This window comes from Nyctereutes procyonoides, unplaced genomic scaffold (assembly GCF_905146905.1).
Source record: "Nyctereutes procyonoides isolate TBG_1078 unplaced genomic scaffold, NYPRO_anot_genome, whole genome shotgun sequence".
NCBI classification, from domain to species: Eukaryota; Metazoa; Chordata; class Mammalia; order Carnivora; family Canidae; genus Nyctereutes; species Nyctereutes procyonoides.
In genome coordinates, this window is record NW_026575119.1 from 1,346,144 (window position 1) to 1,363,621 (window position 17,478).

Consider the following 17,478-nt stretch of genomic DNA (forward strand, 5'->3'; position numbering starts at 1 on the left):
GCAGGTGCCAAACTGCTGAGCCACCCAGGCATCCCAGTCACTTTCAAATCTTAAGAGGAATATATTCTTTTGAAATAATCTTTAAGATATATTTTATTTTATTTTTATATTATATCTGTCTTCCTTCAGAAAGAATTTAAGATGGTATTTATTAGTACACCTAATATAAAATAAAACTTTAAATAAATGAATAAAGTAACAAAATTGGAGGACTTTTTTTACTTCCCAAATTTGAAACTCAGTATCACATGACAGTAACCAAGATAGTATGTCATTGACATAATGATAAAATATGCAGATCAGTAGAGTGGAATTGAGAGTCTAAGAATAAATCCTTACATTTTTGGTCCATTGATTTTTTTTTTTAAACAAAGTTGCTAAAGACTATCAATAAACAAGGGGTTATCTTTTAAACACATGGTTCTGGAAAAACTGGGTATCCATATGTGAAAAAATGTACTTACAAAAACCAATGATACACAAAAATTAGCTCAAAATTAATTATGGACCTAAAGATAAGAGCTAAAACTATAAAACACCTGAAAGAAATCATAGAAGAAACTTCATGGCTTTGGGTTGGGCAACAAGTTGTTAGATATAACACCAAAAACATGAAATAATGAAAAAAAATAGAGAAAAAATGGAGAAAAAAAATGGATAAATTTGACTTAATTAAAATTACAAACTTTTATGCTTCAAAAGACACTGTTAAAAAACTGAAAAGGGGATCCCTGGGTGGCGCAGCAGATTGGCGCCTGCCTTTGGCCCAGGGCGCGATCCTGGAGACCCGGGATCGAATCCCACGTCGGGCTCCCGGTGCATGGAGCCTTCTTCTCCCTCTGCCTATATCTCTGCCTCTCTCCCTCTCTCTGTGACTATCATAAATAAATAAAAATTAAAAAAAATAAAAAAATAAAAAACTGAAAAGACAAGTCATAGAGAAAATATTTATAAATCATGTCTGATCAAGAATGGTATCCAGAACATATAAAGAACTTCAACACATGAATGATGTAAATACAAACAACTCAATTAAAAAATAAGCAAAAGGGAATCGAACAGGCATTTCATCAAAAAATACATAAATGACTAATAATCACTTGAAAGTGTGCTCATCATCATTAGTTATTAGGAAAATGCATGTTAAAAACACAGTAAGATACTACTTCATACCCACTGGGAGGCCTGTTGTCAAATGGACACATCATGTCTCCTGTCTAGGATGTGGGAAAACGGGAACTCCCATACACTGTTAGTGGGAATGCGAACTGATACTCCCACCTTGGAAGACAGTTTGATCATTTCTTTAAAAATTAAACCAACTTAACATATGCATTGGTCAGGTTTCCAGAGAAACAAAAGGATGTGTCTATTTTAAGGAATTAGCTCATATAAATGTCGAGGTTTGATGGGTCCAAAATCTGATGGGGAGGTTGACAGGCTGAGGGACTCACGAAGTGGTTATAGTTTGAGTCTATAGCTAAGTCTGCTGGAAACTAGTAAGAGCTGATGTTGCAGATGAATTCTGGAGGCAGTCTTCTGGAGAATTTCCTCCTGCTTGGTGAGGTTAGCTTTTTTGTTCTGTTCAGGCCTTCCACTAATTGGATGAGACCCACCCACGTAATGCAGACAAATCTGCTTTACTGAAAGTCCACCAATTTAAATGTAAATTTCATGTAAAAACACTTTTCCAGAATAATGTTTGACCAAATATCTGAGCATTGTGCCCAATCAAGTTGACACATAAAATTAACCAGCACAGCAATTCCACTGCTTAGGGTCTACCCAAGAGAAATGAAAACATATATCCACAAAAAGACTTGCTTGCAATTGTTCATGGTAGCTTTATCCATAATAGACAAAAATGAGAATTCAAATGTCCATCAACTAGTAAATGGATAAGTAAAACATGGTATGTCCATACGTTAGACTATTCTTCAGCAATTGAAAAAGTGAAAATACTGATATATGCTATAACACAGATGAACCCCCAAAATATTATGCTAAGTGGAAGATGCCAAGTTCAAAAGACTAAAAATTGTATGATTCCACTTTTATGAAATGTCTGGATAGACAACCAGAGGAGTTTTGGGGGGTGGCAACAGGGATGACTGCATATGGATTTAAGGGATACTGAACAGTGAAGGAAATGTTTTGAAATTGGATTGTAATGATAATTACACACCTCTGCAAATTGACCAAAGCATCATTGAACTTTACACTTATAACAAGTGAATTTTATGGCTTGTAAATGGTACCTCAGTATTGTAAAAATAAGATAGGTGATAAAAATGGGACAAATGGACTAAGGGCCAGGCTTGCAATAAATCTCATAAAAGCCTCTATATTTCTTTGAAGTAGATCACAAATTTTGCTCCAAGTTTTCTAAAGTGGCCATTCTAAGATTCTATGTGTTTATTGTTGTTCACAAGATCAAATTTATCAGCATTTTAAGAGAAACCTAATAATTATAATTCAAAGAAAAATGTATCCTTTTATTCGTAGTGCAGCATATTCAACTCTGCCCTCAATAGCATTCTTGTAGTAAACAACTGAAGACTCATCTCTACAACTATTTCTTAACTCTCCCTTCAATATAGACCAGTGGCTTAACATCAGGGACATTTCATACAGTAAATGCTGAGTAAAAAGGAAGAAGAGACGTAGAAGGACAAAGCCAAGAATGCTGCTCTTTGGTGGTATGTCTTAGTCCAGATATGCAGTTTTACAATAATGAATGGATGTACCAAATAGAAATGCAGCAGTCCTGCAGAAGCTTTTTATAAAAACAGTAATAGTTAAGTTTAGCATTTTGCTCCCTGGCAAGTACCTGAAATGTAGTTAGTCTCAGTTACAGGTTAGATATGGAGCCATTATTTTTAATAGGTAGATTGGGAGTATGATTGACATCCTCTCAGGAATGTTGGGAACCCTGAGGAGGAAAGTACCAGAATAGACCATCTACCATCTATGAATAGAGGTAGCCTGGAGAAATATGTGCCGATGGGTTATGATTCTCCCTGAGAAACCAATTGTCTCTTCTCCAGTGCTTAGACCAAGGGATCATTCAGGCTCTGAAGACAGTATAACATGGCCATAGACATTAAACTTGGAATAGTGTGGTTTTCATTAAATTTTAAAAAGTGGTACATAATGCATTGTAAAGCATTTCTAACAGTTCAATTCATATATCAAGTAAAGAATATGTAGAATAAAAAAATTAAAATCTCTTTTCTCTGTCTCCTTATTTTCTTTTTTTTTAATTTTTTAAATTTTTATTTATTTATGATAGTCACACAGAGAGAGAGAGAGAGAGGCAGAGGCACAGGCAGAGGGAGAAGCAGGCTCCATGCACCGGGAGCCTGACGTGGGATTCGATCCCGGGTCTCCAGGATCGTGCCCTGGGCCAAAGGCAGGCGCCAAACCACTGCGCCACCCAGGGATCCCTGTCTCCTTATTTTCATGTTAATATATATTTAAATTATTTCCAGATTTTTGCTGTTATAATGCTGTAATGAACATACTGGCACAGGACACTCCTCCATTTAAATAAAAATGAGTGACCATACAAACACACATACTTACACAGTTACATATGCATATATATGTATATGTTTATATGTGTGTATGTATATATATATGTATATTATCACTTTAGTAACAGCTATGACCTGTTCTATACTTCATAATTTAACATACCAGTATTTCTTTATTTTATATTTTAAAATCACTGTTTTAGACTACTCCCAATGATGTTTTATATTTGTAATTCTGGTCTTACTCCAATCATGAGAAAGTATCTAAATTACCATTTGTTAAATTAACTAAAGAACAACCTAAGTATGACTCTTTTGGATTGATTATGTACTTTCAGTAGTTTATTTAGTAAGAGAATGTTAATTCTAATAACTTAGCTGAAGTTTATGTTTGGAAAATTGTTTGTTTTATAGTATCCCTGAAAAATGTTGGCCTTTTTATCTTTAAGGAGTAATTTTACCTTGTAATTAATTTTGCACATTATTTCTGAATTATATCTAGGTTTAGGCTTTTGCTTCCAGTTAGGTTATAGAAAGTGGTGGCAAGACACTGTGGCCCCTGTAACAACTTAAAAAAAACTACAAAAGTCACTGTTGTGATTATCTGTTATTATATAATAAATTGCTGTAAAACTTAGTGATTTAAAACAATTGTTTTATATAGCTTATGATTCTGTGGGTTGGCAATTAAGACAGATCTCTGATTTTTCTATTTCGTGTTGCATTGAATGAGATTACTGGATAGGTGAATTGGTTTGGAGGATCCAAGATCTCTTTATACATATATATGGTGCCTGGGCAGAGGTGGAATTCTAGGTTCACATGACCTTTCTAAAAGCATGGTAGTCTTAGAGTAGTCAGACTTCTAACATTTGAAATATTTTATACCAGAAGTAAACTGATTGGATTGAAGAGATCATCTCCTTACTCTGCCTGTCTAATCAAGGAAAAGATGGGTCCTATTAAGAAAAAATAATATCCAGCACAGTTTTATGTTAGTTGCATTTACAGTATTAAGAATACACTAAAAAGTTACATTAGATGTGAAAAGTAAAAATCAATTAATCAATCCAAGGACAAAAAGAAATAGAAATAGATCTGTTAGTGACACTGATACAGGAGCTATCAAACAAGGATTTTATCAGTTATAAATATATTAAAAGAAATAAAGGAAGTGGTTAAAAATGGAGGAAAAGACAAAGAATAGCAACAGAAAGTTGGAATCTCTAAAAAATAAGTACTCTAGAGTTGAAAAATATATATGAAGTTAAGATTTGCTTTTATTTATTTATTTATTTTTTATTTTTTTATTTTTTTTAATTTATTTTTTTAATTTTTATTTATTTATAATAGTCACAGAGAGAGAGAGAGAGAGAGAGAGAGAGAGAGAGAGAGAGGGAGGCAGAGACACACAGGCAGAGGGAGAAGCAGGCTCCATGCACCGGGAGCCCGACATGGGATTCAATCCCGGGTCTCCAGGATCACGCCCTGGGCCAAAGGCAGGCGCCAAACTGCTGCGCCACCCAGGGATCCCAAGATTTGCTTTTAATAATAGCAGGCACAACCAAAATTTAACTAGAATAAGTAAACTCAGGAACAGTTCAGTGGGAAAATATACAAGCTAAAGCACAGGAACAAAAACAAGAATGGAAAGAACAATACAGGATAAGAGACATATGGGACTGGATCATTTTATCTAATATACATATAATTGGAGTCCCAGGAAAAGAGAAGAAGCAAAAACAATATTTGAAAAGATAGTCACCAAGGATTTTCCAAGCTGATGAAAGATTGCAATCTGCAGAGTCAAGAAATTCAAGAAACTTCATGAACCCCAAGCAAGATTAATATAAAGAAAACCACACGTGGATACAACATAATGAAACTTGAAGAAACTAGGTTGAAAATCTTAACCCAAGGAAAGAAACCACAGCAACTTCAAAGGAGCAATGATAAAATTTATGGCAGATTATTCTAACAGAAATTTTTAAAATTAGAACACAATGGAATGACATCATTAAAGTTTAAGTTCAGAAAGGAAAAATATTGCCCACTTAAAACTTTATGCCCAGTAAAAGTATTCTTAAAATGAAGGCAAAATAAGGATATTTTTAGACAAAAGATGGGAGACTTTATTACAGGTAGAACCATAGTACAACAATATTAAAGGAAGGTATTCAGTTTAAAGAAAAATGACCCCAACTGGGATCATATAACTTTAGGAAAAAAAATGAAGAGCATAAATATGTGAGTAAATATAAAAGATTTTTGCCTATTTAAAGCAGTAATAACAATATCTTTCAGGCTTAAAACATATGTAGAATAAAATAAATGAAACCGTAGAACAAAGAGCAGGGATCCCCAGGTGGCTTAGCAGTTTAGCTGTTTTCTTCGGCCCAGGGCAGGGTCCTAGGGTCCCAGGATCAAGTCCCGCATCAGGCTCCCTGCATGGAGCCTGCTTCTCCCTCTGCCTGTGTCTCTGTCTCTCCCTCTTTGTGTCTCTCATGAATAAATAAATAAAATCTTATTTAAAAAAAAAAGAACAAAGAGCAGTTAGGTATAAATGGAGTAAAACTAATATTTTTGTCTTCTTAGGAAGTGGTAAAAGTCAAGTGTAGTAATTAAAGGAAGTATTTGTAATTGCTTTTAAAAAGTACAAAGGTGGTTGAACAGAAAGCTAACAGAAACAATGCTAAAATTTATAAAGAAACACAAAGGACCCAGAAGAGTGAAAGCAATCTTGAAAAAGAAAAGCAAAGCTGAAGGTATCACAATTCCAGACTTCAAATTATATTACAAAAGTGTTGTTATCAAAACAGTATGATAATGGCTCAAAAATAAGTACATAGGTGGAACAGAATAGAAAACCCATAAATACACCCACAACTATATGATCAACCTTTAACAGAGCAGGAAAGAATATCCAATGGGAAAAAGATAATTTCTTCAACAAATAGTGTTCAGACAACTGGCCAGTTACATGCAAAAGAATGAAACTGGACCATTTTCTTACACTATAAACAAAATCTAATTCAAAATAGACCTAAAAGTGAGACCCCAAACCATGAAAATCCTAGAAGAGAACACAGGCACTAATGTCTCCATTGGCCGTGGAACATTTTTCTAGATATGTCTCCTAAGACAAGGGAAATAAAAGGAAAAATAAAGTCTTGAGACTATGTCAAAATAAAAAGCTTTTGCTCAGTGAAGGAAACAATCAGTAAAACTAAAAAGCACCCCTCTGAATGGGAAAAGATATTTTCAAATGATGTAACTGATAAAGGGTTAGTATCCAAATATATAAAGAACTTCCACAACTCAACACCCAAAAATCAAATAATCCAATTAGAAAATGGGCAGAAGACATGAACAGACAGTTCTCCAGAGAAGACAGTCAGATGGCCAAAAGACACATGAAAAGATGCTCAACATCACTCATTATCAGGGGGAAATGCACATCAGAGCTACCATGAGGTATCAACTCACACCTGCCACAAAATAAAAACACAGGAAATAATACATGTTGGCGAGCATATGGAGAAAAAGGAACCCTCGTGCACTGTTGGTAAGAATGCAAACTGGTGCAGTTGCTGTGGAAAACTATATTGTATACCTGAGTCTAATATAATGCTATATGTTAACTATACTGGAATTTTTAAAACAGATAAAATGCAGCAGTAAAAATTTACTAATTAAAAGAAGAAAAAAGATTAGATGGAATGAATAAAAAACAAATAATAAGGTGTTTTAAATATCAGTAGCTGATTACATGTAAATATGTTTAGTCCTCCAACCAAAAACCAAAACATTTTGAACTACATTTAAAAAAAGACTCAACTATGTTCAGCTTGCACAAAAGAATATGAGAAGAAAAGGTACCCTGCACAAACGCTAAAAGAAGTCTAATATGGTAATATCAGATAAAGTAGACTTTAAAGCAAGAACTATAATGAAAGACAAAGGGAGAATTTTATGATGATAAAAGGGTCAATTCAATAAAAAAATGGGGATCCCTTGGTGGCTCAACAGTTTGGCGCCTGTCTTCGGCCCAGGGCATGATCCTGGAGTCCCAGGATTGAGTCCCTGCTTCTCCTTCTGCCTATGTCTCTCTCTCTCTCTCTGTGTCTCTCATGAATAAATAAATAAAATCATCTGTCCAAAAGACATCTGTCTTTTGTGGAAACCTCCCTTCTCAGATAAATTTATACACCTTTTAAGAGATAAGCAAACTGTTTTATTGACTTGCTGTAGCAAGAGAGACCACACAGATGATTCTGAAGTGGTGCCTCCTTTGAGGAAATGAGTATAGGGTTTTTGCTGATTATAGGTTGAAGCTCTCAAGTTCTAGGGTCAGATATTAGAGATGAGGCAAGTCTTTGGACTTGTTGATTTATTAAGGTAATAGTTGATACGTACAATGCATGGTTGTGATTGAAAAGAAAGGCCTATTGAAACCCAGGACACTCTGCATTTTTAACCGTATAATGGAACAGTGGTAATTGTTTCAGTTCTCAGTCCAGCATAAGTGATGGAGTGGTTGTTCTGGTTCTCATTTTCAAACTTATCTTCAGTGAATTTTTAATGTTTTACTTCCATTGCAATTGCCCTGTTTTCTTCTTATTTTGACTATGGCAGTAGCAAAACAGGTCTCACTGCCTTTGGGATCTTTTCATAGTAACTCATATTCTAAAACCAGAGCCAACATTCTAAAATACAAATTTAAACATGCTTTCTCTTGAAAATCATGGATGGCTCCTTTTATGTATAAAATAAAACATCACATACCAAATACAGTATTCAACCCCTTCTACAATATGACCTGAACCCCTAATTCTAGTCCTTATCTATCTGTTGGCCTGTCAGTCCCCTTCTTTTCCTCCCTCTCTCCTTCCCTCCACCCCCATTCTCACTTATCTTTTCTCTTCCTCCCTCCAATCCCCAACCAAGCTATAGTCATATTATGGAAGTATAGTGACTTATTTCACACTGTACATTTTGGTCCATATGCCTGAAATAATTTTTGTTTCTTCATAGAATGTTGTTTCTTACCTTTATCCAATTATTGAACGTCCTTTTAAAACTCTATTTAAATTTTACTTTACAGAGAATGTTAGTTTGCTAGGTCTGCAAAACAAAATACTACAGGCTAGGTACCTTAACAGAAATTTATTTGGTGTTTTAGAGGCTAGACATCCAAGATAAAGGTGTTCACAGGTTTGAGTTCTGCTTAGGCTTCCCCCTTGGCTTGCAGATGTGCATCTGTTTGCTGTGTCCTCACATGGTCATTCTGCTGGTGTGCACATCCCTGGTCCTCTCTGTGTACCCTAATCTCTTCCTGTATGACACCAGTCAGATTGTATTAGGGCCCACTTCAACAACCTGGTTTTAACTTAATTGCCTTTTTAAGGGCCTTATTTTCAAATATAGTCACATTCTGAGATACAGGAGATGAGAGTGTTACTACATGAATTTGGTGGGGCTATAATTCAGCCCATAACACAGCCTTCTTACATATTTCCTTTAGTAATTAACCCTCTCCAGAATCCCATACACCTCATACTACTGGTTGCACTTATTATCTGCCTTGATACGGAGTTGTTCATGTTTGTCTCCTTTTGTGGTTTTTGGGTTTCTTGAGGACAGAAACTGTCTCTTATACAACTTCATCTTTCCCTGTTCTCCATGATATTAGTTCCAAAGAGGGCTTGATTATTGACTAAATTAAAGAATTCAGTGTGAATCAGGCTTGAATATCTAATAATATATTTTTCAGAATTTTGAGGAGATTGACATAAAAATGTATGAAGGGAATGTATTATATCTCCTATTTTAGAAGTCTTTGAACATAGCTTGAGATTTTTATCTGACGTTCTTAAATTATGCATAGTATAAGTAATGTGAGTTTTATAGTACTTCATATAACTCTCTTATGGTCTTTAATGTGTAATCATATAATTGGCTTCTGTAAGCTACCTATCAATTCTTTCAATTTCATTACTTCCATTACATTTTTTTTTCAGATAGAGATGGATGCCGTGTCTTATCCAGTACTGAAAATTTGAAGTTTAGAAGACATTTGCTAAGTCAGATCACTTCAAGTAAGTCTGCTCATATCCATTTTAACACCAATTTAAGATTGATGTAACTTGTAAAGAATTATAAGTTCAGTACCTTTGATACTTTCTCAACTCTGGAATTTCTCAGAATATCTTAGAATCACCTTGTATTTTGAATCAGTGGCATTGGAAAATAGTGGAAAGATTATTTCTTATTAAGTTTCATGCACTTATTAAAAATATAATGCTTAAACTCTTGGTATTATTTTTAAAATGAGATTAACACCTCAGAATCTTCCTTTATTTTACATAAGTCTACTCATCAGGTCCTGACTATTTGCCAAACTTAATGTTTTTAAAGGTAGTTTTTCCATTATAGTTAATACTACATTTTACAGTTTTTTAAGGCATTGTACGGCTTTTCTAAATGATTTATATGTTTGTGATCATTAGAGGGAGGTATTTAGTAATGAACTAGTACTTGAACCTTAAATGTTTATTTATTCAAAAGCTTAGCTTTGAGAGGTCATCTTAACCAACTTTAACTAATATAATTATCTCCTAATGGTCTTCTGTCTTCATTTACTCTTCCTCCATCCTGTATCCCACTGCTAGGTAGATCTGCATATAGTACTCCAGTACTTTTAAAACCTTTTAATGGCTCCCTATGCACTGTTGGATAGAATCTGTGTTCTGTTGCCTGGTATTCAGGGCCCTCTAACCAGCTCCTAAAAATATCCCTCACCTTAACCAACTGGGCTCTTTCCTATTCCCTGAATTCTCACCATTTTTAATGCCTCCATGGCTTGATGTGTACTGTATTTCTTGATGTTTTCTTTATGGTGTTCTCCGCTTCCCCCTCACTACGTCCTATGATTGTTGAAATCTTGTACAAACTCTGAAGGCTCAGCCCAGGTGCAAGCTCATCCATAGAGCTTTCCCTGATTGCTCCAGCTGAAGCACTAACTCTCTGCTAACTTCATCTAATATTTTGTTTTTATCCTATCATTGCACATTTTACCAGGCAGCTTTATTATTTATGTTTATGTATGTCTTATCTCCTATTTTAGATTGTAAGGACTATAGAATCCAGCTTCTTGTCTGAGTAATTTTTGTGTCTCCCAGCATTCAGCATAGCCTCAATAGTGCTCAGTAAATACTTGCTTAATAAATTAATAATATGTCTGGATTTTTTTTCATTGTCCTCTCTTTCATCCTTATAGTCACATATGGTCCATATTCATGGCAACTGTTCATTCCTTTTATGGACTCCTGGCAAGCCTCCACACTGCCATCTTATCCTAGGAAAATACTGACCATAGTGTAATTAATAAGATACAGTCAGTTCCTAATCTAAGCAACAAACTGTATTCCAGAAGTTCATATCTAATTCTGTTATTTGGAATGCAGAAAACATTTTCCTACAAAAACAATGTTATAAATAGTGGTTAGGTTTTCAGCCAGTCCTCCCAAGACTATTTAACTCATAAGTACCAGGGCTACTTTACAGGAAGCCACCATGCATAACGCTGTTTGGTAGAGAAGTTCTAGCTCTGAAAGTGGAATCACATCTCCCATGCCCTAGAGCAGAATAGTACCTTTCTGGGGTGACTTGAACAACAGGAGAGCCTGAGCTGGAGCTCTGGCAGTGACTCAGCATATTAGATACTCTCCTACCAGTAGTTTTTGGTTTTCAGTATTTGCATAAGAGATGTTTACCTGTAGGTTACTGATACTCACATGTCTTCTAAACTGAGGGCAAGGGAATACTTGCTCTTTTGGTCCTTCCTGCAGTAGATGAGGATAATCAGCTATCTTGATTCTATCCTGATTCGTCTACTGTTTTATCACATGGGTGGGTCATTTTAAGTCAGGTATTGACACATTATGAACTGTTTTTACTATTTTTCCCTTTCTGTTGTTCTGTGAACTTAGGGAAATTGAATATATAAACATGGAAAATACTTTTATCTATAGGAAAAACACATTTATTAGGCATCAGCCAACCATGTGTTTGACATCATAGCAGCTTTTGTGGACAAGTGATTATCATTTCTGCATGGACATAGTGATGCTTCCATGAAAAATGCATCACTGTATGCATAAACAACCCTGAAGGTTTATAATTTATGTTGTCAGTCTCTAAGAATATACTCTATAAATTTTAGGACTTTAATTTGTTTAGTCTTCATAAGCTTTGAGCACATGAGTGAATGTCTGCTTTATGTTTAATGCTTTCATAGGTACACGGGGCTAGGGAATGAGAACCAAAGATATTATGAAAAGTTTATTCTCCCTCCAGGAGCCAGGAGTGAAGCATGAAAACAAATGCTCACATTGCAAACGATATGTTATTAATTGCCATGAAGTACTTCATGAAGATAACATATGCTCTTGGGGTTTTCAGAATGGCACTATTGTTATGATTCACAATGGTTGTAAAGATAGTGGTGGGATATTAGTTAGTCTTAGAGGAATGGCAAAGATTTAAATTTAAATAAAGAGCCAGAAGAGGAAATGATATTCCGGGTTGGATTAACAGCAAGAATGGAGAACTAGGGATACAAACAAACAAATCAGCTTTACTGGCTGGAACAGAAGGTTTATTAGTTCATGTTGGGTGAAATAATAGGTGTGAAAATTACACCATTGGTTCAATGCTGGCAGTGAATAAAAGTCATCCAGAGAGATTTTTAAAAATACTAGTCTCTGGATCTTACCCCAGAACTAATAAATAGAATTTCTGGGGCACAAGGTGTAAACCTCTTTATCTTATAAAGCTCCCCTAGTGCTTGAGAACCACTGAATTAGAAAGATGGACCAAATTTAGGAGAGCCATAAATGCCTAGCTGAGGAGTTGAGCCTTTGTATCTCAAGCAGTGGGGAGTCCTCAGAGGTTTCTGAGATGGGTGACATGGTGGAATTCATGTTTGCCAAGATAAATGATTTACCAACTGCACGTGAATGGAAGAGAAATAAGAAACAGCTTGAATTAGAGCAGTGGTGGTGGGAAAACAGAGAAGGTCACATTTTGAAGGGTACTTAGATGTGTGGGAGTTGGCGGTGTCAGCCTTGACCTCGCCATGATTTGTTTTATAAACTGATTATACAACTTCACCCTCATTAATTTGATCTCTTTTCTCCTACAACCTGGCAACTTAAGCAGTAATTTCAGCCAGTTTGCATTTAATGGAAGGAGACCATTGTCTACTCATGTACACGTCTAACTCATAATAGTCAAGTTATGTGTATGAGGAATATGACCTTTAACATAGTCATTAAAAAGCATTTAATAGCCACCCACATATGTAATAACACAACCCCAGTTCTGCAGGATGGTGCCAAGAGCTGGAGTCAGAAATATAAGACAGCTACTGGCATATAATTCCCTAGCATTAAGTTAAAATTTGAAGAAATATTCTAAATCACGTTATGCATGTTAATATTTTTAACGTCAGATTTGCTAATTGCTTAGTTTTTGTGGTAGTAGGCCTGCAAATGCCTCCTGACATTAGCAGCTGTGAGCTTACACTTCTCTCCTCCGGCATACACAATTAGTGTAGTCCCTTGCCTCTTATTCAGACCCATCCCCTCTAGTGTCGGTCACGCATGCCCCTACTTCTTCCTCACTCAAGTGAGCCAGCAGACAGGAGGTAGAAAGGAATCAGCATTTAAGTTCTTCCATGGTACTGACAAGCCCCATGATCCTAGAAACTGCACTCCTGGCTGCTGCAGGACAGGACAACTGTTAGGATAACCCATATTTGGAGTCTCAAACAATGCCGTAAGTTGGAAGCATTTCATCCCTCTTTGATGTGTTCTGAATATCTTGTGTTGGGAAACAATGAGCCATGTTTATTACATGGCAGAAGTGTAAGTTCAAGGTGTGATGTTTTGATATGACCTGTCCTCTTTAAAAAAAGACTCAACATCATGGATTTTTTTTTTTTTAAGACACTCTCTTGGCAGTTCTGTAATAGCACAAGCATAACAACAACCTCTCCCGTGGTCTTCTTTGCCTGTGACAATGAACTTAGTGTTGTACCATCAGTGTCTCTGCATCTTTAGTTAGTTTTCTATGGCTACTTAAGATTTCACTAATCATCCAAATGTTTAACTAGAGAATGAGTGGTCTGCTTAGATTTAAGAGATCTTGTAGGAGAAAGCGAAAGAAAGGAACTGACATTTGGTGACCCCACTCTGCACTGGGGTGTTTATACGGGTTTTATTATTTTAACTCCATTTTACAAATGAGAAGCTTCAGATTTACAGAGTTTTTGAAAGATTTATCTAACGTCAGGCATCAAGGGCAATTTTGATCACAGGTTTGGCTATCCTAAAGGCTGAGCAGCCTGGTCTTCCAAGTCTGCAAGCCTTATTTGTGGGAAGGGTCACTGAACTCAAAGTCAGGGGGTTTGCATGCAAGCTTCTAGCTCCATAACTAACAACCATGAACAAGTTACTTAAGGCTCTCGGCTTCACTCTCTTCATCTGTCACGGGTGGGGGTAGGGTAGGGATAAAACCAGCTTTACTGACCATTTGAGGTTTTGTGAGAAACACAAGTTAGTGAGTTTCCGTGTGATTTTACAGGTTTGGAATGGAAGATTGAGATATTTTTAATTCAAGCAAAAAATAAACTTAAAACCCCCAAACCATTAAATGAAGATGAACTTGGATGGGTTTTGTGGTATTTCACTTCTTAACATTTCTCTACAAACTTTCCAAAATAATATTTGTCGATCTTGCAGGTCCCAAACACCAAGGTGTGCTAAACTGCCTCACTGAATTTAATATCTCAATGTAGCAGAGAGAGTTCTGGCAATATATCAAGTACTTCTCTTTCCCTTACCAGCAGCAATCATTAGTTTCTATACTGTATCAAATAGGTCTGAACTCCTGTAGATACTGAAGACATGTTCATATCCAGTGAGGACTCAGAAGAATCTCTAAGGCTACTATATAGTGATAGACTTCTTGAACTAGAGTTGATATTCACAGTATCAGAACAATTCTTTATATTTTGGAAGTTTTTTTAAAACAAGCCTGAGAAATAAAGTTACATTTTATAAAACTGATTTCGTAGAACTCCTTTTCGAAAATGCTTCCAGATTTCTGGACAACTTTCATAGGTTATAGGAGGGTGAACACTGAAAGGCAACTATGAGCTATTGCAACCCACTTGCGTTTCTTTCAAGTATACAAACAAGAGATAAGAAGTTTGGAGAACTAATTAAGTTATAAGCACAGTGCTATGAGTGAAATGGCAGTGAGCCTGAGCAGTACCAAGGTCAAATCCTAGACTGACCCCAAAGTACCCAGTAAAGTTCTAAGTCTCTTATCCATCAGACTAACAAAGTTAAAAGAAAAAAAAAAAGGAAAAAAAAAAGCTTTAGGAAGACCAGCTGACAGAATAGAGGAATAGTGTTAGACTCCAGATCCAGTTCCAGAGGAGTGCACCCATTCAGAAGTGTGTAGGACTCTTCTGCATCTGCCACTGTACCTCAAAGAGGGTTCTCTAGTCCTGGAGTGCTGACTACCACATGGCTTCTCACACACGCATGCTATGCCTGAGTCCTAGGTCTGGTGGCTAGATGACTTCAATTAGGGACTGGTCAAGTAGAGTGAAAGGGAAAGTGGACATAAAAAATAAAGCAAACATAGAAAGCAGAGATCGTGGTCAGATGTGATCCATAGATGTGTCATGTTTGCACAGTGTTTTAAACAGGAATTAGTTATTAACTAGTGTTATTTTAACTAGTTACTAATATAACTTGTGAAATAATTTAATGTACAAATCCACATTTCTGGGTTCTCATGGAAACTGAAGACTTGGTAACTTTTGTACTACCTTTCTATATGACAATAATCAGCTAAAGCTGAAAAGAAGCTGCCTCTACTAGATGGGAGGCTGTGTTTTTCCATTCTCACAGCCCCACCCCTGATTGTTTATTTTCTTTACATAGAGTTAAGAGGAAAGTTAAATGTTACTTATACTGCCATCTGTGTGAAAATTGGAAATAACAGGTTGATAGGATGGTATATTTCAGTATAAGTGAAAGACAGTGTGTTAGTTTTCTAGGACTGTCATGACAAAGTACCATAAACTGGGTAGCTGTAATCAACAGAAATTTATTCTCTTATTGCTCTAGAAGCTAGAAGTCTGCAACCAAGGTGTTGGCAGGGCCATGCTCCCTCAGAGACCTCTAAGGAACATTCCTTCCTGCCTGTTCTAGCTTCTGGTAGCCCCTTGTGTTCTTTAGCTCATGGCAGCATAACCCTAATCTCCGCCCTGTTGTCTCATGGATTTCTTTCTTCTGTGTCCAGGTTTTCCTCTTCTTATGAAAGAAGTCATACAGCATTTATACCTAACCCAGTATAACATCATATTAACCTAATTATATTTACAAAGACCCTAATTCCAAATAAGGTTACATTCACAGGTACCAGGGGTTAAGACTTCAACATAATATTTTGTGGAACACAATTCAACCCGTAATAGGATGGCATATTTCTTTGGACAGTGCAGAGTAATAGCTTAAGAACAGAGATCCTTGAGACAGAGTACCCGTATTCATATTTACAACTTATTTCCTATGTGCTCTTGGATAGGCTGTTTACCCCTCTCAGTGTCTCTCCATGCTCTCATCTATAAAGTGAGGAAAATGGTACCTAACCTCAAAGGATTGAAATGAGTACAAAATAACTTTATGTGTAAATCATTTTAGAACAGTCCATGGCACATACTAAGTGCTCAATAAACTGAACTATTTTTATCATTATTATTAGTTCTTATACATAATTTAGAGTATCAGTGCCAAAAAACTATTATTTATGATAGCACTATGAAACAAACCATGGATGAACAAGGAACAGTAGACAGAAATGATGCGTGAAAAAAAAATTGAACCAATCAAAGAAGAGAAGTGAGAGACACTAGAATTTTAATAAGATTATTTTTTAATGCAGATAAGGTTATGCAATACATTAAAAATGTTTAGCTTCTTCATTCTTTGAAAGTACATTCCTAGCCTCTATATATACTTGAAACCAATAAAGACCCAGGCAAGAACTTCAAACCCAGAAACTTAGACATTGACCATTGGATTGGCAAGCACATGGCCTGTAGATAATAATGGCGAAGTTACTCCAGGGAGTGCATCCAAGAAATACATGACTTCTGAGCTTTCCTACCTATCTCCTTAGAAGCATGTTATTACCGTCTACCTCCTTCCCACAAATACTTGAGTTGGAAATATCCTTGTTTCCAGTCTTTGGGTCAGAGATTGGGGCTGAATAATTTTTTGAATGTAAACCAGACTTTTCCTCCTAATGGAAATATTTTGAGATATATTATTTTCTTTTTCCACATAGCCTTTATGTAAGATAACCATGCCACTTGAGCTTTATTAAAAACTGAGAGCTCTGATAGAGAAGGTTTTAAGAAATGATGAGACTTCTTGAAGTACATGGAGGAAAATTAATTCTGTAGTTTAGAGGCTATAAGGTTTGTAATACTACAGAATATACATGACTCATTCTCAAAGATAACTGCTACCCTGAAAACATGAGAATACTCAAATAAAAGGAACATATGTATATATTATTTATGATTGTGATTTTATTTTAATAAAAGAAGTTAGGCTGTTTAATTTTTGGCAAAGAAGTAGTGTTTTATAGTTCAAGTGTTAGTAATTTGGAACATTTTGATTAAATGATGAATTCATCAGGACTCCTTCGCTTGCAAGTGAAAGAAAACCAGCTCAAGCCAGCTTATGAAAATAAAAGGAGCTTAATTGTTTATATAACTATGGTTTCCAGAGGTGCATCTGGCTTCAGGCATGGTTGCAGCTAGGAGCTCAAATGATCTCATCTGGACCCTTTTTCA

At 35.8% G+C, this 17,478-nt stretch overlaps 1 protein-coding gene across 8 annotated transcripts in view; it reads left to right on the forward strand.

The window, feature by feature from the left end:
• ZNF438 (zinc finger protein 438) overlaps positions 1–17,478 on the forward strand; it is a 410,158-nt gene that overhangs the window by 308,965 nt on the left and 83,715 nt on the right. For all 8 annotated transcript variants that reach the window (XM_055334535.1, XM_055334533.1, XM_055334538.1 and 5 more), the window contains one exon: positions 9,557–9,634. The gene's annotated coding sequence lies outside the window, so the exon portion shown is untranslated. The remainder of the gene's footprint in view (positions 1–9,556; positions 9,635–17,478) is intronic.